Below are 27389 nucleotides of genomic sequence, written 5' to 3' on the forward strand. Positions count from 1 at the left end.
ACTGCTTTGCTTGACTCTAAGCTGTGTCAGTTACTAACTGGTAAATTTTTGTGAAGCTGGGTAGCCCTTCTATGCCTCAGGCTTTTCATGTGTAAAAGAGAGTTGATTATGACATCGCTCTTGGAGTTGTGAGGGTTAAAGACGTGGATCCCTAACTGAGCTTGCTATTTGGTAGATAGGAAGTGGGGCTGAGGCCGTCCCTGGCTATCACAACTGCTACACCATCTAGGCACTGCTTTGTGTAGCTGAGGACAGCTGTGTAGGGGGTGTGGCCGAGGTCCTCTCCAACGGTGGCATTTCCTGAGAAGCTAAGTTTCTCAGTACTCCTCCTTACCACAACTCTGTCCTTACTGCCCCACCCGCATGGTGGCTGCTCCAATCACTTTCCAAAGCTCTCAGTCCTTCCTTCCCCACTAAGGGTCTTCTGGAATGTTCTTTCTACTCTCAGTTCGTCCAATTTCTCCAATCAGCTTTACATCCACACATGTAAACATGAAGTCAGCCTCTGTGTGTCCCCAGTCTGCTCTCTTCCCATCGTCCCATCCTGCCCGTTTCTCCTGCTACATAAGACTGATTGTGGAAGGCAGGAGGGGAAGAAGGTTCCGAGAAGGCGGTGAATAATTATGTTTATTATTTCTATCTCTACCCTAGTAAATAACTTTCTAAACTACATGACTATGATCCTATGAATCTTTCTAATCTGAAGGCAATACCTAGAATTGAGTCATAGGCATCCATTGTGCTGACAAATTTATTTTTAAAAAATATACAATTTGCTGCTGAGCACACTGGCAGTGTGATAGAATCACTGCCCTATTATTATTTGTTGTTTTTAAATTACTATAGCAATCTACATTAAGAAACCTACCAGAGCCTATATTTCTCCTTTTACAGGGCTATCAGAATGGATTGAAATTAATTTCAAAACATTTCTTAAAAAGAACATCCAGCATTTCCTTGTTATTTCCTACCTGGTTGACAAAGACAAATTCTTTTTTTGAAATATTATGTGACATTGCCTGATACTGTTTTCCTGTACAAGAAAAGAAATACTCCCATTTTTTCTGCTTAACAAGCTAAGATAAGCGAAGACTATGGGGCTCGATACATCCTGTGGTTATTATGATATCTTCCAGTTTCTCAGGATTTATAATTTACACCTCAAAAGGCGTGGGCAGAGGAGGGCACCGACGGAAGTGACTAAGCCGTAGGGCAGGGCTGCTGGTTGTAGGGGCCTCAGATGCCCACCACCTGTCTTTGCTTTGGACCTTCTGAAGTTAGCCCCCTTCCCGTTCCGCTTGAGAAATACCAATAGAGCATATTTACCACTCACTCGTAGTTGAGTGAAGCGTGCGCTAGCTCCTAGCAGTGGCCATGAGATATGCTCTTCCTTCCCTAGGATGTCTATGGAGCTGCCTCTCCCCTTTGTCTCCATAACCCTAAGATCTTTAAGGATAGTAGAGCTGCAGTGTGAATGGAAGAATGTGGGTCTCTCCATTTCCACAAAGGGAAAGCTGTAAATGCACCAGGGCACCTGCCTTGGACTGTTACATGATTAGAAAGTAAACATCTTTTATGTTAAACTACTGTTTGAGGAGGGGTGCACGCAGGGGCACTGTGTGCAGGTATGTGTACATACATGTTCACATGTGTCTTATGGTAATCATTGCTGCAATGAAACACCATGGCAACATGCGGAGGGAAAGGTTTGTTTCAGTTTACTTCCAGTAACAGTCTATCATAGAAGAAAGTTAGGGCAGGAACTCAAACAGAACTCAAACAAAACTCCAGGCAGAACCTGGAGGCCAGAGCTGATACAGAGGCCATGGAGGGGTGCTGCTTACTGGTTTGCTCCTCATTGCTTGCTCAAATGTCTTCTTGGAGAACCCAGGGTGGACAGCACAGGTGTGGCCCCACCCACCATGGGCTGGGCTTCCCCATATCAATCACTAACTAAGAAAAAGCCCCGTGGGCTTGTTACAGTACAAAAGTATGGAGGTTCCCTCCTCTCGGATGACTTTACCTTGTGTCAGGTTGACAGAAAACTATCCAGTACAGCCCATATATGGCAGCCAGAGGTCAACTTCAGTGTCAGTCTAAAGGCATAGTCTACCTGTGGTTTTGAGACTAGCTCCCTGACTGTTGCCTGGCATTCACTGGCTGGCTAGAAGTCCAAGGATCCTCCTGTCTCCACTTTCACAATTCTGAGATTACAAATGGGCACTACCATGCCCACCTAGCTTACTGCATAGGTATTTTGGACTAGACTTAAGAACTCATGTCTGTGGTACAAACACTTTATGGGCTTGGATATCTCCCTAGCCCTAAGCTTCTGAAACATAGTGGTGACAGAAAAAATCAAGACTTAGGCCAGACAACAAAACTTGGTTCTCACCACGGTCAGTGGGCTATACACTAACAAGCAGTGAATAGTGAGCAATCTTCCTTCTTTCAGAGGGATGTGCACTACTTGAGGGACTTGCTGTCCTGTCTCCCCCTTCAAATAATACTCTATGTGCTAGTACATGTGAGGTACATGTGAACACGTGTCACACATCAGCAGGACAAAGACACAGAGCTGTGTGGAGTGAGAGGTCCTGTTCCAAGTTCCAGGTAACTTAATGCTTACCCAGCCTGGTGCCATTATGTGATTTATAAGCTACAGTTTTCTTATCAGAAAAGTGTGTGATTTTTCTGTTTAAGGCCTGGAGACGTGACAGCTCCAGATTGTAGTCTAAAGAATCTTGAAAATTGTCTTCCTCTTTTTTTTTAAAGATTTATTTATTATATATAAGTACACTGTAGTTGTCTTCAGACACACCAGAAGAGGGCATCGGACCCCATTACAGATGGTTGTGAGCCACCATGTGGTTGCTGGGATTTGAACTCAGGACCTCTGGAAGAGCAGTCAGTGCTCTTAACCACTGAGCCATCTCTCCAGCCCGTCTTCCTCTTTTCAAACCTTGCTTTTCTCCTCTAAAACCCATGTGGGCTTTGGGGCTCATTCACTTTATTCATTCAAAAATATTTACTGTGACCAAAGTGATGGCTCAGCTTTAAGAGAACTTCTGACTTTCTAGAGGACCAGAGTTTGGTTCCTGGCACCCATATCAAGCACCTTACAACTGCCTGTAACCCTAGCCATAGAGGGGTCCAGTATCTCTGGACTCCATGGGCACTGGCACCACCATGCCCAGACAGGTGTACACATGAGCAAACACAGCACGTACAGTTAAAAATAATTTTTTAATTTAATTTTAGAAAGTATGGGATATGATGAGAGCAAGACAAAAAGTTCCCACCCTTACAACAGTCTTATTTGGTGTCTGAGACAGATTAAGTTGCAAATGAGGGGCAGGTTCTACATCACTCCAGAGATTGACCTAATGGGGCTATGAGGACCTGAAGAAACAACAGACAGGCTACCCAGGGACATAGAAAAGCTTGGACCAGGAGGTCTAGGCTCTCTGATGGACAATCCACAGTACCCAGAAGCTCAGCGTGTTTATTATATTTAGTTAAATAGGAAGGCAGGTTACTACATCCAGATCAACAAGGAGGCAGGGTGATCACACACAACTGAACAAGGAGACGGTCTTAGCTAATCTTGGTAGAAGCCATCTTCATAGTGAAGCATTCAAGCTGGTATAGGTTTAGTACCAAACATCCAGAGGAGAAAGCTATGAGGACATTTCTGCATGAGCCATCAGCATCCGCACATATGTCGGAGGAAGACTTTGCCATCCTTCTGAGCTTCACTTAAGGGAAGCTTTGCCTCTCCCAGTGTCTGAGGCACTGGGGTCCTTGATATGGCCATGCCAATGTCAAATGATAGCTACTCACTCAGGACAGCACTTGCTCCCTACAAATCAGCCTGTGTTCAGCTAGTGCAGTGCGATGACATGGGCCTGAGGATTGTACCCTGCTGATGTGTGTGGTGTCTAGTAGAGAGTAAACATCAAGAAGTGACAGTTATGACCAATATCCTATAGGTGAGAAAGGTACCTAAGTTCACCCAGGAGCATTCAGTAGGCATGTGGTGAGGATAAGATGATGATTGGTTCCATGATGGTTATTACTGTCCCCTTCCTTGGTGGATGGTTGAACTTGATAAATGCCTCCTCCTCATTAAGTAGGCTTGAAACATTTTGAGTTAGAGTAAATGGTTTGCATCTTGAGAACAAAGAAGCACAGTCATGATCCTTTCCCCATCCCATGTCAGTTTACTAAAAAGCCTAGATGTGTCTGCCTTCAAGTAGGAGCTATTTAACTTTGGATAAAGTGATTGGGGGAAATCAGTAGCTTTCAAAGGGCCTTTTCATGCAGTCCTTAGCCTAAAGAGGAAGACAAGAACGTGGGCCATAAATAGACAGGACTCATACCAGCATCTACCTGCTGGGGAATGACTGTCAAAGTCTGGTATGGAATAAAGCCCTGTACTTCTCTTCTGTGATATACGTACAAGAAAGAGGGAGTGAGAAAGAACGGATAAAAATGCATGCAAGGCACACCTACCTTTCGAAACTCTTACCATATGATTCTCTTATAAACAGCTAAGCAGAGAACCTGGGCTATGACTGAACCACTGAAACACTTCCCTCACAAGCACCAGACCACGAGTTCTACCGACAGAACCACATACAAATGTCAGGCACAGTGATATCCGATTGGACCCAGTGCTGGAGAGGCAGAGACATGTGGATACCTGGGGCTCACTGACTGGCCAACCTAGCCTCCTGTGCCCACACACATATACACATGCATATGCACATGTACAGCATGCATGTGTGCGTGCACACACACAGTAAGTAAATAGCAAAAGGTCTAAGTGTTTGAGTTAGATAAGTAGGTGACCAAAAGACTTAGCATCCAGTGCGGGACCTTGTGAGGGACTAGGGGAAGAGCATTAAACCTGTACCAAACAGAAGACTGTCTTAGTGGGCAATGTGGGACGAGAGTTCTTTCTGGACTCAGAGTGAACTCAGGTTTAGCTTTTTTTATTTTTATTTTTTTTTTTTGGTTCTTTTTTTCGGAGCTGGGGACCGAACCCAGGGCCTTGCGCTTCCTAGGTAAGCGCTCTACCACTGAGCTAAATCCCCAGCCCCAGGTTTAGCTTTTATCAATCTGTTTTTAGTACTTATATATCTTTTGGCTAAGGAAAAGATTATGGTTATATACATGTTTCTGAGTAACATGCTTACGTAACATTGCCATGACAGAAACATGGGATCCTTCTCGGATGCTCCCACCTTCATGGGAAAGAGCTTACGCCATGTAGAATCAACCTTAAGGCAGGAAATGGCTGGACTGTGAGAGGGGCTCAGAGCAGAGGAACTACAGGTGGGAATCGGAGGGGACTGCTTTGAGAAGGCACACTGAGTCGGCCTCTTGGGTGACAAAACCCTGCAGTGTACTGCCGGGAAGGCAAGCGGCTGAGACTATGAACAGAGGGTTTTGGACTGAGAGCCTGGTTGGGATTACAAAATGAAGAGTAGTTTGAGATAAAAGTGGAGGGAAGAGTCAAGGGGAGACACGGTGGAAAGTCATGAATATCATGATGCTGAGTGAGAAAGATGTCCTTGTCATGTGAGACAAAAGGAAAGGAGGATTGCCACCGTCCAGGCAGGTCCCATGCTCAAGAAGACTTGGTTTTCAGGAACATACTCATCCTAGCGGTGGAAGGACTGATTTTAAACCTGACATTAAATCAGTTCCCCTTGTCATGAAATGGATTGGCTATGCATGGTGATGAAGACTTGGCAAGTGGAAGAAAGTTCATGAAAGCTTGTTGATGCTTGGGATTCTCCGAAGGAATCAGAGAATTCTGACTCGGAAACAGGGCCAGGGGAGATCATCTAAGAGGGAGGCTAATGGCCACAGAACATTCCTCTGTGGGCCTCAAAGGAAAGATGAGAAGAATAGGGAGATTGCTGTGTCCTGCTGTCTGGAACCATTCCAGAATACTGGTTATGGAACCTTTCCAACTTCTGGGTACATGGTCCAGACCAGTGTGGCTCGCAGCCTTCCCAATGCTGCAACCTTTTATACAGTTCTTCATGCTGTGGTGACCCTGACCATAAAATTATTTCACTGCTACTTCATAAGTGTTATTTTGCTACTGTGATGAATTATAATGTAAGTATTTGATACGTAGCATATCCTCAAAGGGGCCGTGACCCACAGGTTGAGAACCACTGGTCTAAACTTATCAAGAGGAGCCAGACACACAGTTTCTCTGCAAACATTAGAAAGTTCGTCATCACTGGGATAGCCAACGACCCGTAGAGCAACATGCCTAAGTTTTATTGTGACTACGGTGATACGTATCTTACCCACAATTCTCTGTCTGTGAGGAAGACACACTGCAGTGGTCGGAAACACAAAGAATGTGAAAGACTGTTACCAGAAATGGATGAGAGAGCAGGCCCAGAGCCTGACTGACAAAACAACGGCTGTGTTTCAACAGGAAAGATCCCTCCAGCTCCATCCTCTGCTCCTCCGCCTGCAGGGGCCACGATCCCGCCTCCCCCGAGTCTCCCGGGTCCTCCTCGGCCTGGCATGATGCCTGCACCCCACTTGGGAGGCCCTTACTCCCATGGAATGATGGGAGCGATGCATCCCATGGGATGCGGGTGATGGGCCCTCCTCCTCCTGGGACGATGCCTGTGGGACCAGCTCCTGGGATGAGACCACCCATGGGAGTCCACATGCCTATGATGTTCGGACCTCCAATGGTGAGACCTCCTGACCGCCCTATGATGACGCCCACACGGCCTGGCATAACCCGGCCAGCCAGATAGAGCAGAAGCGCTCTTTTTCCTTTTGTATTTCTTGTTGTTTCACCAGGAGATCTTGGTGCTGAGCCTGAGTGTTTCCTAGATGCATGACAAGGAACTTCCCTTCCTAACAGAGGGAACGCTTCTGGAGGGAGAAGTGATACAAAAAAGTGCAGTTTTCACTTACACTGTGAAATGTGAAAATAAAGTTGTCAACTCTTTTAGTTAAAAAAAAAAAGTACATCATCAAAGCTATCTTTAAAACAATGGCTCTGAAGGAGCACGGCCATCAGACTGAGCAGAGGGAGGTATTTCTTGAAATGTGGTTCGTGGTTTTCTACATGAAAATGAATGTAGCACATGGTCGTTGGCCCTTCAGAGTCATCCCACATGGAGAAATGGGGGAAAGCCTTTGAATACCGTGCCCTCATAACCATAGATAACTTATGCACGCAGAATGCTCTGGAGGGGAGGCGTGGCCATACCTGAAGTGGCTCTGTTCTGCTGGGGACCATGACGGACACTTATTTGAGAGATGGCAGCTGACACTCCTGTTACCAAGGAGAGTGGTGACTGAGAGAGTGAAGGGAAAGTCTAAGCCGTCTACCATGGTGTGTACGACTCTAGTGACTCTCAAACTCACATGCTGTATTAGGATCTATTGGAGGGCTTGTCACAAATGCAGATTGATGGTCTCCTTCCCTGGAGTTTCTGATCCATTAAGTCTGAGGTGCAGCCCCCTAATTTGTATTTCTAACAATTAACCAGACAAGTGTTTTCCTAACTTGGCTCCTCATAAGGCTAATCTCTGAGATTCTGACTAACCAGGTCTCCATTAGCATCTTGGAGGCTTGGTCTGGGGATGTAGCCCAGTTGCTACAATGCTTGGCTCGCATGTGCAAAGCCCTGGGATTGATCCTGAGCACTGTATATACCAGGCATCGTGGTATCTGCCTGGAAACCTAGGTGCAGACAGAGGTACCAGAAGTTCAAACTCATAGGGAGTTGAAGACCAGCCTGACCTGGAAGACATCCCCCTCATCCCCAAGAAGGAAGCTTTATTTCCAACAATGTAGAAAACCATGGACCACATTTTAAGAAATACCAAATTAGATAATGGTCATGTTATAAAAGCACATAAAGGAAGTAATTCCCTTGACATGAATTTGAAGTAAATACTAAGAATATAGTATAGAAAAACATGTATTTACAACTTTTATATGTGCATGTGTGTGCATTTATATGTGCATAATTTTGACACGTATAACTAGCAGCTTAGAGGAAACATCCTTAGGAGAAAAGGTAAAATCCCTGCATGAGGGGAAAATTTCTGGTGATTATTCTCATCCTTATTCATCTCTTTCAAACTCAGATTTAATTTTCCATCACAATAACTTTATAAAATGACACATCATAAACACATAATTTTCTTTAGAAAAAATTCAATATGCGGTCCACCTCCGGGGCCTTTAGCTCTGTCTGGAATGGTTTGTGTAATTTCACACCTTAGCAGCATTCTTTGAATTCCTATTGATAATTGTGCATGATTTGTTATGAGGAAAACTCTCATCAATACAAGTGTTTTGTACTGCAAATTATAAACACAAATAAAATGAAGCGATTGTCTACTTCTGCTGGCTTGTCTGGTAAGCCCATTTTATCTACTCTGATCTTGAATGTGAAATTAAGTTATAATTAAAATTACTCAGTCACTATGAGACAGATTTGAATATGACCTTTATTTAATTTATTAACTTTGAAATTATTATACTCTAAGTAAATAAAAGTATTTAAAATACCACTGTTTCTTGTTCTCTCATCATCAGAGTATATTGTTGCTATAGCAGAAGGGTATTAGTGCCCATTTGTTAATTCACCACTCGCTCACCTTCCCCTGACAGCCAATAGCCTCTTGCTGTGTAACAAAGGCTTAATGAGAGCATTCTGGAGCTCTGTGGTATTCTAAGACAAATGGTCTACAAAATGCATCACAGGACACTTACTAGTGGGCAATTTGTAGCACTGTGCATAGTTAAAACTAGGTTCTCCCTGTCAAAATGGAAAAACATGAGTCTCATGGTGTCTTGTTCTTTTTTTTTTTTTTTTCCGGAGCTGGGGACCGAACCCAGGGCCTTGTGCTTCCTAGGTAAGCGCTCTACCACTGAGCTAAATCCCCAGCCCCCGGTGTCTTGTTCTTACATCAAGTTTGTCTCTCACCTGCCTCTCAGGGTATTTCTGGGGTCTCTGGTTGCAATGCCTACAGGATCTGGTGGTGACATCAAAGAGTACCATGAAAGATCCCAGGCGTATGGACCAGTGTGTCCCATGGGCAAGCACTCTATTTGGAATTAGTCTCCCCACTGCCACTGACAAGTAGGCAAAACTTGTTATTGTTGTTTAATTTTCTAAAAATTACTTTGAAAAGTGTTCTAATTCCCACTCCTATTCCTCTGATTTCTGATACACCCATAATTCCATGACTCATAAAAATTATTCTCTAAAACAGGCAGTGATGAAGAGGAGATAGAGAACGTGACAATTGCCCTTTCTTTTCTACAGCAGTCTCTTTATTCAAGTGCCAAAATCTAGGCTATAAATGTCGAAGACTAAACACAGTACAAGAGTTCCTGCCCTCCAGACAGTCACGCTCTGAACACAGAGATCAATGCATAAAGAGGTTAATTGATAAAGAATATGGCAAATGTGTCGATATGCACAAGTGACACATGTATAGGACACACCTATGACATGTATGCATGACAGTGTTAACAGAGACCATGGTGTCATCATCCACATGTCTAAAGCATGACAGCCATTAAATAGGGACTTGAGGCACAAGCAGAAGACAAGAAGCAGAAAGTACAGTCTAAAGGAGACTATATAGCCAGTGGGCCTCTTTCCCGCATTCGTGGTTTGCTTGTTTCATTGATTGATTGAGGGTGGGGGAGAGAGGGAGAGAGAGAGAGACAGAGACAGACAGACAGACAGACAGACAGACAGAGATTGTTTAGTCAGTGACCATGGGTTAGGTTCACTCTTCCCTTCTTTCATGTTGTCCCCTAGCCTTAGAGCAAATAGTATGAATGTCATATTTAGAGCTGGGCATTCAACTGTCACTTTTTCTCTGCATTTGCTGCCGTTCTTGGCAAAGAGAAGTTTCTCTATGCTGACATGGTGCATGCGTACTATGTCTATGGAAAGTATTTAGAAGACAAATTAGCGAGTGTTAAGTTAAATAAACACCAAGAATAAGCTCTCTGTAGAGATTAAGAACTCCTCAGCCGTGGGTCTTTCAATCATGTTTACGCTGACAGGCACATCTCTTCTCGTGGAGGGGGCCTCAAAAATCAATCAGAGAGCACTTGGTTGCCCCCATAACAGTCATGCAACTTAGTTTACCAGTGGGGACATTTTGCCTGACATATACACATAGTCGTCTTAAATAGTCTCAGCTCCGTAGGGCTACTGAAAAAGTTTCCCCTAGCATCCTACAGCCTGGTACTCTGAAAGCTGCCCTACAGGCAGGAGACTTCCAGCTCACTTCCACTGTGACTTCTCTGTATCTTGCACACAAGGTATATGATGTCTTCAGTAACCAAGAGGACTAGCAAGGGCCTATATTGTTTTGGGAGCTCCCGTAACCTCCCTGATCAACAACTCCTGGGGAAGTATCCCACAGCTAGTACTGGGACTTTTGCTTAATAACATACAGCTATTAAGTACAGCATTATTTAGCCATGTGGGCTATTCCCCTTCTAACTCTCTTACTTTCTAGTTAGCTCATTGTGTCAACTTGCAATTTTAAATATTTTTTGAGTGATTAAGAAAAGAATTCATTGATGAGACTAAGAATCATTGACTTGGAAACTGCTTGTGCACTGCTGCTGCTGCTGTTGCAACACAGTATCCATCCTATTCTCCGTTACATTGACAGAGTTGTCACAGTCCCCACGGTGCAGCTGAGGTTGGCGATGGTAACATCTGGGCGATTCAGGAATGCTCACCTGGCCTGTGAGGGATGCTTTTGCAGCCTCCAGTGTACCTACCGCCATTTTCCTGGGGGAATGACCAGAGAGGATGATGTCAAGTCTGAGGTGCTAGTTCTTCTTATAAAAAAGAGAAAAAACTAAGAAATTGAACCCCATCTGGATGAATAAGCAGAGCTGGTATTTAGCGAGTCTGTATCTCTGATGAGCTTGCAAAAGTCTAAACACTCCACAGAACCTGCTGAGATGCCCTTGTCAAGTGACTGGAGTCCTCGCTCTCTCCATCACGAGCTTCTCTAACTCCTTATGTGATCGTGAGCGAATTGATGGATCTTTCTGACCTTCACTGAGATACCTAGAAAGAAGATTGCATTAAATAGCACTACCAGCCCAAAGGAAGGGGTTAATCCATATTTCTCTTCTCCTCAATTATAAAACCATTAGATTTATTCATGGCTGGGAACAGTTGCTTAGGTTAGTTCTTGCCATGAAACAAGTGACAGCAACCACAATAAAACATTCTCCTTTACTGACAGGACAGAGCCGAACGGACGCAGACAATGAAAGCATATTTGCGGGATGAGCCTTGCCAAGTCACTTTGATGTTTTGTTATACAACAGCAAAGCCAGATGGAAGTGATGAAATGACCGAGCTGATGCAAAGCTATGAGACAGAAGGGTTTTTTTTTTCACTATTTCTTTTACCCATATAAATATTCAGCAAGTTCCAGAAAGAGAGAGCTTTTACCCAAACCCTTGCAGATCACACAGCCCCGCCCAGACCTCCAGAGTCTTCTAGCAATGCTTGACTCAGAGTTAAAGGCAGAAGTGAGTTGCACGCATCTGCTTTGGGAGCCTCAGATAACACACTGGCTTATCAAACCTTGATCAGAGAGAAAGAAGGCCAGAAACACATGGGAAGACCTAGCCTCTCTGACCTTCCCACTATAATGTTTGGGAACCAGCAGGCTCAGGGCACTTCAGGAGAGGCATGAAAGAGAGGTGAATGTGCCTAAGTTCAGTGTGAGACCCATTCATCAAACCCATCCCACATGCCAGTTACTGGGCTGGGAGCAGGGGGAACATGAGGAATATCACGGAGATCAGAAAGTACTCGGTCTCTGAAGCCAGACCTGTTGGGGAGAACACTGGCCTTTTACAAATGAATATTGACACGTTTAATTTGCACCTGACCTTCCTTTTATATGTTGCAAACTGCTTAGCAATAATGTAGCTATTGTTTGTTTTGCCGTTCTATACAAAGGACCTCCAGCCATTGTGTGGAATATAATCACAGTGGTTTTGTATCCCCCGTTGCATCAGATTTGAAAACTCAGCTGCCTCAAAAAGCATAGCCCGAGTTACTTAGCGAGTCATAGTGATAAGGGTGATAAACAGCAGAACCCAGAAATTCCGAACTTCTGGAATGACTTAAGAATTAAATGGAATAATTTCTAAAATGCGAGTAACTCATTGCAGGTGCTGGGATTCACATTGGGCAGCCCCCAGATCTGTGTCCAAAGAGAGAAGAGTCGCTCAAAACAGATCAGCCAAAGTCCTGAGGATAATTAGGCAGTAATCAATAAACTGATGGAATCCTTGGGTCAGAAGGGATTTTTGAATTTTCACCCGATTACATCTTGTAGCTCCCCAACGCCTGTCAGTATTGCTTCTAAGTCCAGTGTCCTCGCTCTGTCTGAACATGCTCTCTGGTTTTGACTAGTGCCTAAATCAGAATTACACTTTGATTCTTTAAGAAAGAAAGAAAGAAAGAAAGAGAGAAAGGGAGGGAGGGAGGGAGGGAGGGAGGGAGGGAGGGAGAGAGAGAGAGAGAGAGAGAGAGAGAGAGAGAGAGAGAGAAAGAAAGAAAGAAAGAAAGAAAGAAAGAAAGAAAGAAAGAAAGAAAGAAAGAAAGGTTGCACATGCATTCTATCACAAGACGTTTACCTCCTAACCTTAGTTCCACTTCAAACAGAAAACGTCCTCCGGGAAAGGCAGGCCAGATGCAGGTATATATCTCTGGAAGCTGTCCTGGTTTCTTTTTCAAGCAGGCAGTGAGTATACTCCTTGACACACGCCCGTAAGATTTGTAGCAAAAACACCTTCCTTTCATGTAACTGATTTCCCTTTAATCCCCAACCCTAATGTATATCACCCGTGATGCAGGAGCTCATGTGGGCTTTGAACTGGTGAGTGTTAACTCTGAATAATGAGGAAAGAATTGACAGTTTACTTTATAGCCAAGTTCAGGGTACATGGGGTTGAGGGGCAATGGCGGCGTAACTGTTCACCTTTGACCTGGACACGAGCAGGTAAACTAGGGAGGTGATTAGTGGGCAGCAGCGGTGAAGTCAAAACCCAGAGACTGTGCCACTCTCGTGCATTTGCATTCCTAAGGTCTGTAAGGCAAGGCCGTGTATGAAATAAAAAAACATCCCAGGGCAGAAAAAACTGCGAGAGTTCTCTCAAAGCACAGTGAGTTGCAAACCTTTTAATGAAAGACGTAATTCTTGGGCTGTCTGCATCATACTATATTCGCACGCAAAACACTTTAATGCCTGGTGTAAATTACTTTAGACTTTCTTTACGTGGATTACTTTTTTTTTTTTTAATCATGGCATTTGGTTCTATTTTCCAGTTGAATCCAGGAGAGCAATTTCCAGATAAAGCCTGTTGTGTTCTGTGTCTCTCCCTGTCTCTGGTCTTGCCCTCCCTGCTCCTGATCTTTCTTTCTGCTCTGCAGCCTGCCTCCACCCCACCTCCAGGGGAACTGCAACTCCCTGTGCACCCTGAACTGAAAGATGTACTGTGGTGATTGGTCAGGAAAGAGAACAAGGGCAGCTTTTCCCTGGACAGGATGTTGGAGAAAGTGATCATCAAAAATGCTTTACTGTGCAATGGGGCATCTACAGAGAGGTGGAACTGCTGGACAGAACCCCGCCCTCGTCAGAGCAAACATATTAGAGTACTCACAATGAGCTGCTGATACCCATCTGACTCTTCAGGACACCGTGGGATTGAATTTTACGTGTTCGTGTAAGAGGCTCGGGAGGTAGCTCAGTGGGTAGAATAAGCCTCGTGCTGCGTAATCGAGGGAGCTTCTCGCTAAAAACTGGAGTTCAGATTCTTGTCACCCACATAAGAGCAGAGCAGCTGTGGTAAACTGTTGTAGTCCCAGCACTTGGGAGGCAGAGAAAGGGAACCCCTGGGGCATGCTGGGTAGCTAAACTAACAAGAATCAGCGAGCTCCGGGTTCAATGAGGGATTTCACTTTAAAAAATAAAGTGGACAGTGGAGGAAAACCCCTAAGGACAACTCTTGGCTTTGGCATGCACATTTGCCAACACACAGGTAAACACACACACACACTGTATACCCATAACACAAAGACTATTCACATAAAAAGAAGAAAGTGAACTCCCAGTGTAGCATGTGCTGCTGGTCTAACCCCATATTTCTGCTCTGGCCATCTTTGTGAGCAACACTGAGATACAAACCTTTTTAGAACGTGCTATACCGCTTTAATTTTTCCTCTAAGACAAAACTCCCCTATTAATTAATGCCCGTAACACTGTCCGTAAGCTTTATGTGTGCGAGGTACCAGTGCTGGTGCTTAGAGTCTTGCATCTGCTGGGCACACACTACTACTGTGCTTTATCACCAAGCCCAAGATGCCGTTTTCATATCAAATGTCACACTGCCCCGTGATTGCTACGCCATGTCTTCTCTGGCTACGTACAAACACATCTGACTCACATACCTGAGGATCCAAGGGCGTAGGAAATGCTATACTCAAAGTTAGTAGAGTGAATGAATAATGTATCCCATGGAGAAAGACGGGAGATACATACCCTGCTATTTAAATCATTTATATTTCTATTTCGTTGTCTTCGAACTATGTATGGAAGTAGGAAGAAGACTCGGTGACGGTGACATAACTCTGTACTCTGTGTTCTAGATAATATGCAAAGATAGTAAAATGCTGGACGGGTTTATCCATTTTTAATTCAGGAGATTGGCAACATGGCTGCATTTGAGGTTTTGCAGAGGAAAGGGGATGTATAATTTAATATATCTTCCGTAGAATTTCCCCCTTCTCCCTGATGGAAAAAATATGCAGTTTTTACTTATTTATCTGTAACCGTGGGTGGGCTCTATTTTTTCAGCTGACTCTTCCTATCTGGATTTAGGGTCTAAATTGGGGCTTGGTCCAAGCTTAGCTGAAGCACTGGATGAGACAGCTTTGGCTTGTGTTTCAGTAACTATTGATTCTGGGACCGCGCCAGGTCTCCAGGGACTGGAAAGAGTCCCTATCTGAGGCTACTTGGCTACAGAAACCCTTCCTCCAGGCCCTGCCAACTAAAACACAGTGGGAATAAGTGTTGTGTGGCAACCGGGTATAAACACAACAGTTGGAATGCTTCAGAAAGAAGCCTGGATTTCCTGGGTAAGTGTATTCAATGTTAAAACAACAATAACAGTGTTAAAAACACATTTGGGGATTGTTAGAGTGCCTTGCCCACTGATTCTCAGTATTATTCTTAGTGGCTTATTGGATGCACTGATGTCTCTGAGAACGGGTTCGTTAGGGCCTGTGCCAGGAGGCTACAGAGACACAAGCAAGATAAGACGGAAACCTGAATTAAGATGAGGCCTCAAATAAGGTGTCTATGAAGCCTACTGAACCTGTGCCTTAGCTTTAAAATTACGAGATACTGGGAGGGGGCTTTGACTTTTAATGCTAAACCCTGAGTTTGAATAAAGCATACCTCTAAGTCTGAGGGCAGAGGCTCTCACAATGTTTTCTACTGAGTGGACAGAGGTATAGCACATGGTTGATCCCTCACCCCTAAATAACTATGTCCAAATTCTAAGCCAGTCACAATGACTTACGCCTGTCACCCCAACCCTTCAGAGACAGATGCAGGTGTTGTACCCTTGTAAAAGGAGACACCCCTGTGTGCTGCAGGGAAGGCCTCTAAGAAAAAAACACAGAGGGTACAGGCCCAGATGTGTCTGTGACTAAGAAAAGTGGAGAAGACAATGAAAGAGCCTTCCACTGACGGTTTCACCTAGGACTGACGGTCTTAAGCCACCGACTCTCGTATCTTGCTATAACAGGTGGAGAAAATGAATCGCCTGTGTTTAGTCTCCCTCTGACTTCTCTGCACGCAAGAAGGGGGTGTTTGTACATAGAGAATGTAATGTTCGACAATGGCCGGATCAAAGACTGGGTACACCAAAGAAAAAATCAAAAGGGAAAGTTCTATGACCACGGAGGAGGTTGGGACAAAGGTCAGTGGGTTAGCCTAGTCTCACTTGATCTAGTCTTGTAAAAACACTCCCGTGAGTTTGTATACTGCCATGGCTCCAAGCCCCCCTCAATATCCTAGCGTCACACTGATTGTCTCCTAGTGCCTGGTGACTCTGCCTCCTCCCTGAGACCCTGGTAGGATCTCCTTCAGGTCCTAGGAAGCCTGGGAACTGCACTAACATGGCATGCGCAGCTATGGCACGCCCGAGCTGCTGCTTCATCTGAAAATGCTTTACTGGATTCTAAGTCTCTCCCAAGCAACCAACCCTTGATACAAGAAGAGAAGAGAATGAGGATGGAGTCCCTGAAAACTAGTAGAGAAGGACCAGCTGCTCTCAGAGACATCACAAGGGTCAGACCATGATAGAAGACGAAGCCAGCACAGCTGTGCATCCTGTTGGTGCTGCAGGGGCTCAAACGAGCCTCCAAAGCAAGGTTGCAAACAACTCTGTCTCCATCTTTGCTGGGAGTAGGGCAGGTAGCTAGTGTGGTAACCACTTTACCGCTCAGAGGACCTCACTTTGATCCCAACAAGATTACTCAAAGATACATATATATGTATATATATATATGTATATATGTATATATATATATAATCGTGTGCCACAGTTATAGCTTTTTACATATAATGAGTCATAAACCCAGAAAGTTAAATACCTTAGTCAAAGGCTTGTAGCTAATAAGGAATGCAACCAGGAGGCAAGCTCAAACTCAAGTATATCTGTCTCCCACACTGTTCTCATATGTACTCGTCCTCCAGCCCTCAGTAGGGAGACTGACCACATAGAGATCAGAACTCACTTGTATCTGACAGCAGCGCATGTGTGTCACCCGTGGCCCAAATGTTCACTCACCTGAAATCTTTTGACCAAGTCAAGGTACCTCAAGTGTAGCTGAGACCATGTAACCATAAACACTGACGGGTGATTTTCCATATTCTGTAAGACTTTGATGCCAAGAGCATCAATGAATATTTACGCTGAGTGTTCATTGCAAGTTGAGTAGAAGATGGACTATGTCACCCACTGGCATTTTGAGTGGATTTTATATTAGAAATAAGATAGGGACCCATGTCCTCTGTTGTCAAGCAACGTCCTTAAAAGATTAGGTACTGTTCTTACTCTGACAGTCGATTTAAAGGAGAGTTTCCAGGTATGGTTCAGATTTGTGGGTAACACAAAGGAAGATTTTACTTAAATAAAATTTCCCTGCATCACCTGCTGTCTCTATGAGTTAGAACACTCTTAACCCTGTGCCTGTGTTTAACCCAGTCCACTCTATTTGGTAAACACCAATGCTCTCAAACATTCTGCCTTCTAAAAATCAATGTAAATATGATTCTACCAACATCTACCAGGATAATAAGATCTGAAAGGTTATAATGGTTCCAGACATGCTATGAACAATAGCTATAAATGTGACTCAGTGATTGATTCGACCAATCACAATGAGATTCCTGGGGAAAATGAGCTATTTAATTTCCTTGTGTACTCCAGTCTGTTCTAAAGCATCTTTAGTTTGGGGTTGGCTCAGACCCATTGTGTGATACTCTATGCATGGTCAGAGCCTGCAAAAGAAAAAAAAAAAAAAGAACTCAATTTCATTGCTGTTTCCATTTCCCTCCCAATTCTCAGCCACAGCAAGGACCTCAGTCTTTAATTTGCACGTGTCAGCTTTGAACATGCATCTAATACTTCCCTAGGCCTGGGAGCACAACGGCCTACAAATTAAGTGTCCTAATGCAAGAGAAACTTACTTCCTCCTATTTCTGGAATCCAGAAGTTCAAAGATGCAAGGTGCTGGCACAGTTGGTTCCCTCTGAGGCCCCGTGCTTCTCCCTTAGCTTCTGGTAGCTCTAATGATGCCTTTCTTAAGATATATCCCTCTCAACAAACCACACACTACTCTAGAGGTAGAAGAGTATAACAGTTGTCAATATATGTATCACCCAGTTTCAGAAATAGTACACGCCAAAAAACTTACACATACCCCCATAGGCCTTGCCCTAATCTCATATTCCTTTCTTCTTTGTGAACAAAACAAAGTAGGCCTCTGTTTCATGAAGCCAACATTTAAATGGAGAAAATGATGGATAATGATCAATGGAAGCTGAGAAAAGACATATCAGATCAGGAAGGTACTATGCAATAGCTTGAAATATGATGTCATGGCAGACAGAAACAGAATGGCTGTTGGGATGGAAAGACCATGGAGGGTTTCTGGAAAGTGAGATACCAGGGAAAGGAGAGGGTTGGGGATGTGAAGACGAGGAGGAAAACCATTCTAGAGTAAGACAGGAGAAAGTCCAAAGGTCCTCAGGCAAGAAAAGCTATGAAATCGAGGTAGCCAGAACTTTGTAAGGGAGGTGAGAGTAGGTGACAGAAATGGGCTTTCAGAACTAGAGGACGACATGAGGCTTTGTTCCCAGAGTGTGAGGCAGAACCAGATGCTCACCAGGAAGTCAAATGACCTCACATATGTCAAAAGCTGCTGTGTGGAGAATGAGGCGGTGCTGATGGGAAAGGCTGTGATGGGGACTAGAAGCTATAAGTGGAGATGGGCCCAGAGCTGAAGTGTTCTTTAGAGGGTCTACAGAGCTAACTCAGGTGTGTGTGTGTGTGTGTGTGTGTGTGTGTGTGTGTGTGTGTGTGTGTGTACTTGTTTGCATCCTCTGCAGAACAGTATGGAATCCTAACTGCTGGGCCATCTTTATGGCACCTTCAAATGAAGATTTTAAAATACACTTGCTTTATAAGTCTTTGTTATAAAAAACAAAAGCAGCCCCATCCCTCACTGTAAGAGTCAACTTTGCATTAGCCAAGATCTCTTCTCTAGTTGGTAAATCTTTCGTGACACCTTTTCCCTTTGCTTTCTGCTTATTGAGCAGACTGTTCCTCACAGTGTAATTTTAGCATTGGCTGTGTGGACGAGCCGAGATGTCTACCTCAGCCATCGTTCCTCAGATGCTGTCTACTGTATGCTTTAAGGCAGGGTATCTCACTTGGCCTGCGGCTCACCAAATTGGCTAAGCTGGCTGGGCAGCGAGACCAAGGATCCCCCCCCACCTCAGCCTCCCTAAAGATGGAGTTACAACGTGCATCACCATGCCCAGGCTCTTCTCATGTCTTCTTTTAAACATGGGCTTGCACAGCACATTGACCAAGCTACGTCTCCCCCACCCCTACACACACCCATGATTTATTCTAGATTCTCTTATTCGCCTATAAAATAGAAGAACTAAAGTCACCTTATGGAATTCTATTCAGTTTTAGAATGAGATGATATATATAAACCACCTATCCTATTGCTTGGCACACAGCAGCCACTAGGTAAATGTAATATTCGTTGACTTCTCCACCCAGGGGCTAAATTCCAAAACCCACGAAGGACCAAACTCCAAGAACTGACTTACGATCTGAGAAAGCCTCTTTTAAAATATCTTGGGCTTTGTTGCTTAAATTAATTCCAAACTTTTTAAAGCTATTAAGAGGCAATGGATGATTTGACTCAGCTATGTAACGTGAGGCTGTGTAATTAAACGTATATATCCTGAAATTAATTTTACATTCGCTTTTATAACACAGTTCACTTATATAGAATGACACATGGCTCTTGATTAAACAGCAGGCTGCCATTCAATCAAGCAGCTCAAGAAAGACCATAAAACGTGAAAATGCCACATCAGCATCAAAATATGGTTGTGGGATTTTAATATGCACTTCCTTTCTCTTACCTGGGTAACATAAACATGGATGAGAAAATATTAAGAAAATGCGAGCATTAAGCAAATCACATTCCTACTTAAATGTTACGGGGTCGTCTAGATTTATGGTAAATAAGACAAGAGAAATTTAGAGATTTGTCTTTCAAAGTAAGACTGTTAGGGCCGAGATAATTTTGGCTTAAAATTTTCAATTATGAAAATATAAAAAAAAACTTTTACAGGCATTTGAGTTTATTATTTTCCATATTTCTTCTTTTATCTTCAAAATAAAATCTACTGAACTTTATGATAGAAACATTTTCTGAATCTCAGCTACAAATAACCCACATTCTTGCACAGTTACGGGCGTGGGGAAAAGACTGTTTACAGATCCAAAAGATAACCAATTTCAAAGCTCCGGTCCAAATTGGAAAGTTCTAGTGCGTAGGCTTCAGATAGCTTAATTATTACTAAGCCATGTAAGCAATGATGACCCTTACCCTGTGAACACCGCTTTAAACAAGAGCCCTAACAGCTTACAACAGTCACCTGGTGTCATTTCACTAATACTATTAAACGACAGTCATCGGGCTATTTATTAAGCAGTCCTTTTAATGATCTGCATCATCCTCCACTAAGTGTACCCCTTCCTTTAACATTTCTGAAGCTGCATTTGTCTTTATAACGCACGGAAATAGAAGGACCAGGAGAAGGGCATAGTAGACTGCTATGTGTGACCCAGATTTCCTGTTCTGAATGAAGGTGTCATTCTCAAAGCTGTCATGAGTCTTGTCTATTGACAACTCAGACCTGAGGTGCTTCTGGGGATTTGCCTTTGACTAAAAGGAAGCTGCCTTGCACAGGGTTGCATGACCTCCACATCTAAGCCTGGACAGTAAAAAAGTTACCAAGCTCAGCTCTCTTGCTCAAATGTCCCAACTCAGAGGCATCTCTGAAAAGACAAGCCAGCCCATAGGATCATGTGAGACTTCTGTTGTGATCCCATCGTGGCTCGACTTCCTTTCCTCAGTGCCTCACAGGTGTTGCTTGCCACCTATGAGCCCTCTACATGCCAGTCTGTCTCCATGTCTGCTGAGAACACAACCTAGGACTTGCCTATATTCCTGTGGCTTCTATTCCCCCTCCCTAGTAAGCTATGTAGAAGGGGGAACACGCAAAGGTGAGGATCCTGATAACTCTCCAGGCAGAGTCTCACACAGATTGCCTTCATTCTTACTGGAACTGAGAGACGAATCAGATTCACATAGTGAATTGGCTCAGAAAGGCTGGATGAACCGACTCTCAAATCCTTAGGGTCGAATGCAGAACTGTTATCCAATTGCTACCAATGGTCTCTGTGGGGTGTGACTACAGTGAAACTTGGGCTCAACCCAAAATTAAAGATGTGTGACTTAACTCCTGGGCACCAGAGGTCAATGGGAGCCATGGAAGTCCAGCACCGAAACCACTGTGGTCAAAGTGGACGAGGAGCGGCTGTGGTGAAGCAGAGGACTCCAGTTTAGAATGGAGCAAAGACACAGCGCATCGTGGGTGGCCTTTTGCATTCCGGTGCTTGTCATTTAGGCTGGGCCCAACCATTAATCACATACAAGCAAACACAGTGTTCAAACAGACCCTGTGTGCTGTGGGATTGGGTGACTGAATAACTGAATCTTGGATTTGCAGACATGACCACGAAGCCCACAGAGGCCAGAGCTGGAAGAGCGGAGCAAAACTGCTTCGAACGAGTCATTTCCTTGTAACACCTCCGTGAAAGTGGAATGATCCAGAGCAGAGGACCAGTGTGGTCAATGAAGACTTCCAAATCTAATCGCCCACGAGGGCAGAGAGTGATTCCTTAACATCAGAGTCAGCTATCTTTCCCAGCACAACCACCATTCTTACACAGTGCAATGACCTCTGGGAGCCTCTCTAGGTAGGGCCAACTAACTACCATCACACGAATACAAATGATTAATTGACTTAAATGACAAAAGACACCAGGAGAGAGAGCCTTTCAACGTCATTGGGTAAAAGTGGCTTTCCCCCTGCTGTTACGGTTTGGATAGGAGTAGGAGTGTTTCCCCTCTGCAAAGGCTCACATGTGGCAGTTTGATGCCCGGCAGGTGATACAACTTTAGAAGGGTGTGGCCCAGATAGAGGCCTGGGGAGAGGGGGTAATGTATCTCAGTTTAGGAGGTCCCTCTGTGCCTTGCTTTTTTTGGAGTGAGATGGACACTGTCCACATATCCCTTCCCCCATGATTCTGTGCCATACTCTGAACCAAGAATCAGTAGAGGGAAGGGCTGAGGGCTGAAGTCTCAGGGGCCGAGAGTCAAAACAAAGCTTCCCCCTGAAAGTTGTGTTTTTGTTTGTTTGTTTGGTTGGTTGGTTTTTTGTTTTTTGTTTTTTGCTTGTTTGTTTTTGTTTTTGTTTGTTTGTTTTTTGTTTTTGTTTTGTTTTTGGGTTTTTTGTGGGTTTTTTTGTTTTTTGTTTTTTTTTTTTGCAACATTTGGTCACAATGATAAGAAAATCAACCAACCCATCTGATAGACTGGCAGGTTCTTCTCACCAGCATTCAAAAGGTACAGTATGAAATAATTCCATTCATCCAGTAAGTAAACTGGTTTCATTTCCTGGGTAAACTCTGTTGAGAACTCTTTTGACTAGGCAAGACGCCGGGCTCCTCAAAACGCAAACTATTATCTGACAATTCAAACAGTCCATAACTCTCTTTGTTAGCATTGCTCTTGCTAAAATTTAAACAAAGCCATAAAATTCACCAGGTTCCCCCCTTTCCTTGACTGTTAGGAAACTTGGAGCCAAATGTAATATTTAATTGCAGTGACAGTTTTCAGCTTAGGTTTTCCTAATGAAGTCATTCTTCTTTCCGTACACCACCTTCATCTTATTTTCCAACATACATGAAATATATTCAATTGCAGCAATGCATTTGAGAGGTTGTTTTCAAGCGAGGTATGATGGCTCATGCTTGCAATTCCAGCACTGGGGAGACTGCGGCAGGATGAAGGCTTTGAGCTGGAGGCCAGCCTGGGCTGCAGAATGTGTTTCTGACATAGCCTGGGCTATAAAATGTGATACTGTCTCAAAAGGGAAGAATCAGAAGGGGAAGGAGAAAAAAGTTTATCTTTGGTAAAAGCCAATGAGTATTCTGGAAATGATTTTTATCTAGTTTGTCTAGTAAATCAAGTCTGACGTGGGGATGGACCGAGGATAGTAGAGTCAGTCTGTAAGTGATTGACTTCTGAGCAACAAGGAGAACTAAGATGTTTAAGTTTAATTCTTCTCTGGATAGCATGAGTTTGCTGAGGAGTGTGTGAAATGGAGTATATAATCTACCACAGAGAGGAAAAGCATCTTTCCAACATGGAGTCCATTTTCCAAAAGTGAACAGACATGCACCAAGCAGTTCTGTCCGAAAAGTTATGTCTCAAGTCTTCTTTGACCTGCGTTCTTCAAAACAATTTAATACAATATTAAAGGCTTCACTTTACAACACCTTTATTTAAGGCTTCTGTTCGGTCTTCGAAATGGCTTACTGCAATGGACGTGCTTTTGGTATGAGCCCAGCTTCCTAACCTGCCATAAGAAAGGTTCACCCGAACTTGAAGAATACACTAGCATCGAAAGCCCTCAGCCTACTTGTCAGTCTATAGGCTCATGCCCTTCAGTGAATCCGGGTAAGACAAAACGAATCTTTTTATAAAACTGATATTATTTGAGATTATTCCATATATAAATACCTGTATCAATTTTTAAATTTCTGTCCACATTCTTTTTATGTTGGAATCTAAGACGGTAGGATATACAATTAGACATAGTGCGGAGTTTGATGTAAAAAGTAAAATCCTAAATGTGGTGACTTGGCTTCTTTTTGATAGTTCCATTGTGAGCTAGTTAAGTCTTCAGTGTGGCTGCCCCCATGATTTGACGCAGGGATCTAGGCTCGCTATGTCTGTAGTTTCATCATTTTAATACATGCTCTTTGTTTTTTATCAGGAGAAACAAGGGTCAGTGTTGCTTATTTATGAGAATGGCTCCCCTGTGGTCATCCCAGCAACTTTGGACCTCTTGAATACTCAGTGAACAGCAAATGCATCTGTCTCAGGGAATGGTTGGTGTGTTGAAGGGATGTGCAAATGCCGTGTACTTCATTTGCTGTACATATAAGTAGAACCAAATAACGCTAATCTTAATTTCTTTGATTGGTGGTACCACAACACCCTTATTTATATATCTAAAAGCAAAACGTAGCTTTGCTTACTAAAATAACTATCTCTCTAAAGTTGTTTATAGATGACTTGTGTAGAATCAAGATTTTTTTTTCAAAGACATCATTGTATTATGTAGATGACAAGAGCCACTGACAGATTCCATACGGGCAGGAAGCAGGGTTTCACCTGAATGAGATCATGTTCAGTGTGCCAGGCACCAGGATTCTTTCAGTCTTCTGAGGAATTTGCAAATCTCTGCCCTCCAAAAGGAAACTAGGAATGAGGGGCATTGTTCACAAAGACAATAGAATGCTTTTCTCAAACATGAATAAGACCATTAAGTGAGCCTCTTCTTTGTGTTGGAAAAAGGATGCCCTGGCCAAGAGCCAGGAGCAAGGATCCTGGGCAACGCTCTGAAGGGCATCAACTGCATAGAATAAGAACCTGAGAGGAAGAGGAGAGTCAGCACTTCAGCTCTTGCAAAAGACTAAAGATCTTTTGGGAAGACCAAGTACTTAGTTTATCTTTGGGTCAACTTCTGGGAAAGAAGCAACAGATCCTGTTTATTAGATAGATGTGAGAATAAATAAAGTGAGAAGGTTTTGATAGAGGACTACATTTTGGAAGATAATGGCGGGGGCTCAAATCGTTGACTGTAATTGTTATTTTTGATAACTCTGAGAATTGGGGTGATAGAAGAGGAAGTTGGGATGGACACTGCCAGATTTCCTTCTAAAGTCATTGCAGAGTCATTGTGGATATTTTTTTTTCATGAGGACAGAAGAATGGATTTTTATTTTTGAAACCACTGGGAAGCTGCTGCAGCAATGCAGCCTAGAGATGCTGACTTTAGGGACTTTGACCGTGGAGAAGATAGGGATCAAATACTTGGCAATGGAGTCCAAGGAAGTTGAGCTATTGCTGGTGGGAGTGGGAGAGTCCTAACTGAGTTGGGAGCACTTCCAGGTTTCATGCTTGGGAAACTGCATGATGATGAGCCCACAGTCTCTTGGGGGGGGGGGGGAGGTGGGGAATAAAAGCAGTTCCACAATAGAGAAATAATGGGACAGTGCTGTGAATGGTGGATTTGAGCTCTCTGTGTCATAGAACATACACTCAATAATTATTCTTGGCTTATGTGCCTTTTCACTTGTTAAAGGAGAGAAATGGCTATTTTCGACTATCTGGGACTCATCTACATTGTGCTGAGATATTTTGAAAAATATTCTAAATCCACTAGAAATTAAAATAATAAAGGATCAATCCCCATTTTTTTTTGGTTCTTTTTTTCGGAGCTGGGGACCGAACCCAGGGCCTTGCGCTTCCTAGGTAAGCGCTCTACCACTGAGCTAAATCCCCAGCCCCGATCAATCCCCATTTTAACTTGTCTTCTATATTGATATTTGGAGGCAATCATAATCGTTAACATAATGTTATCCTGTAAAATTAGCTGCATCTCCTAGTTTTGACTACTTAGCTAAGATTTCCCATTTTCTGGGTTTTGTGCCTATCCATCATCCATAAGTTACACTAGCATCGATGGCACCTACTGAACAGAGCTTTGCCTCAGCTAGCCTTTCACTTGCTACACACAAAATTCTGTAGCCCTGAGGGTACAGACTGGCTCCCCAAAGCAGTGCTGGGGTATGGGGAGCAAGTCCAGTCCTGAGCAAATGTGTGTTGTTGACATGGGCATAGCCATGGCAAGGAATCCAGTGCCTCAGACCCACAAGACTGACAACCCCTTCCTCAGGTGAGGTTCAGAGGGACAGCAAAGCCTTCCTCTGGTCTGGGTGCAGGTGTTAATTGTGTGTGCTAAAAACACCCACAGTAGCTTTCTTCTCATGTTTCCAGCCTGAAGAACAGACACCGTTCCTTGTAAGATTAGCCAAATCTGCTTCCTTATTCAGCTGTGTGCCCTAAACTGAGTCTCCTTGTTCAATTGTATGCAATAACCACATTCCCTGTTTAACTGTATTTAATAAACACACTGAGTTTCTGGGGTACTGCTGCTTCTTCTTCAGAGAGCCTAGACCTCCTGATCCCAGCTTCTCTGTGACAGTATGTGAGGTCTATCTGTGAAGTTGTATAAGAGTGAGGCGGTAAGATCCTGCCGCTGGCACACATAGGTAATCGCTTTGTGTGGTTAGAACGTATTCCTACCAAAGTCTTGCCCATTGGTTACATTAGGGCGATCAACTATGTTCTTAGTCTCCCCTCTCAAGCTTCAATGTGACATTACATAAGAGCTCTCTAAAGGAGAAGAACCCACAGTCTATGCACACATATACCACAAAAGAAGATTTATTGGACTAGCTTACATAAAAGGGACCGCATAATTCTACAGCAAGTAACCATGTTGTGTAGAAATGCTTGCTCCATCCAGGAAACTGGGTACCCCAGCAGCCCCAGCCCAGCAGGAAGGCCCGGATGTTTCATGAGCATCATTTGTAGTAACTTCCTGTTGTGATGCCAAAGAAGCTGGAATCGGATGCCATTCGGTCACAGGATAATGGAAGCAAACTGGTAGAAGCAATCACCCAGAAGGAAAGTTTGCAGGTTTGGACATGCTGCCTTCCTCCACTGTCCCCTTTCATACAGGCTGCCAGCCCATTGAAAGGTGTCACCCACATTCAGAACTGGGCTCCCTCCTTTCCCTCAACCCAGACACGGTAAGACACGCAATCAATCCTCTCTGACACACAGTTGCAAAGGTACATTTTACCAGCCTGGGTAAGACATCTCTCTTAATCCAGTCAAGTTGACAACCAAGGACTATCATAGAGGCCAAATTCGCTGTTTGATGCATTAAAAGCATTCAGTCAGTGTTTGTTTTTAAAACAGAACAAAACCCGTGGTTTACAAGTACATTAATTGAAGACCAGCTTTAATAAGGAGTCTTCAGAATCCGAAGATGTGCTTGAGTAGTAGAATACTTGGTCCTTTGTGAGGGCCTTCAGGGGACGTAAGATTATAAACACCGTGTTTATTACGTCTATACCTTAATCTCACACTCTTACTATTGTTTAACAGCCTTCACGCTGAGGGTATGGACCCCTGCTCTGCTGATACATACAAACATACTGTTGAACACTATTTCTTTCTTACCAACTGTCCGGAAATACCTAAATGCATCACCTACCTATAGCCAAGGATTCAACATACATGTCTGGAAGCAAACAGTTCAACCTTGTTTGCGGCACATCTGCCCAAAAGTGATGTGTTAAGGGTGCTTCTTACAGATGAGGAGGACTTGGCAGGGAGGGGAACAACACATACTTAATTAGAAACATTCAAATTCACTCTTAATGGAATTCCGCCGTCTCCAGCAGCCACGATGAGATTTGCATCATGATGTATTTTCAATACTATCTA

General features: G+C 43.7%; 1 long non-coding RNA gene and 1 pseudogene across 1 annotated transcript in view; both read left to right on the top strand.

Moving 5' to 3' along the window:
• The window catches only part of LOC134486386 (uncharacterized), a 171291-nt gene that overhangs the window by 76187 nt on the left and 67715 nt on the right, over nucleotides 1–27389 (top strand). The gene's annotated exons all lie outside the window — the stretch shown is intronic.
• On the top strand, nucleotides 6292–6800 carry Snrpc-ps11 (small nuclear ribonucleoprotein polypeptide C, pseudogene 11; annotated as a pseudogene).

Source organism: Rattus norvegicus, chromosome 3, assembly GCF_036323735.1.
Source record: "Rattus norvegicus strain BN/NHsdMcwi chromosome 3, GRCr8, whole genome shotgun sequence".
NCBI lineage: Eukaryota > Metazoa > Chordata > Mammalia > Rodentia > Muridae > Rattus > Rattus norvegicus.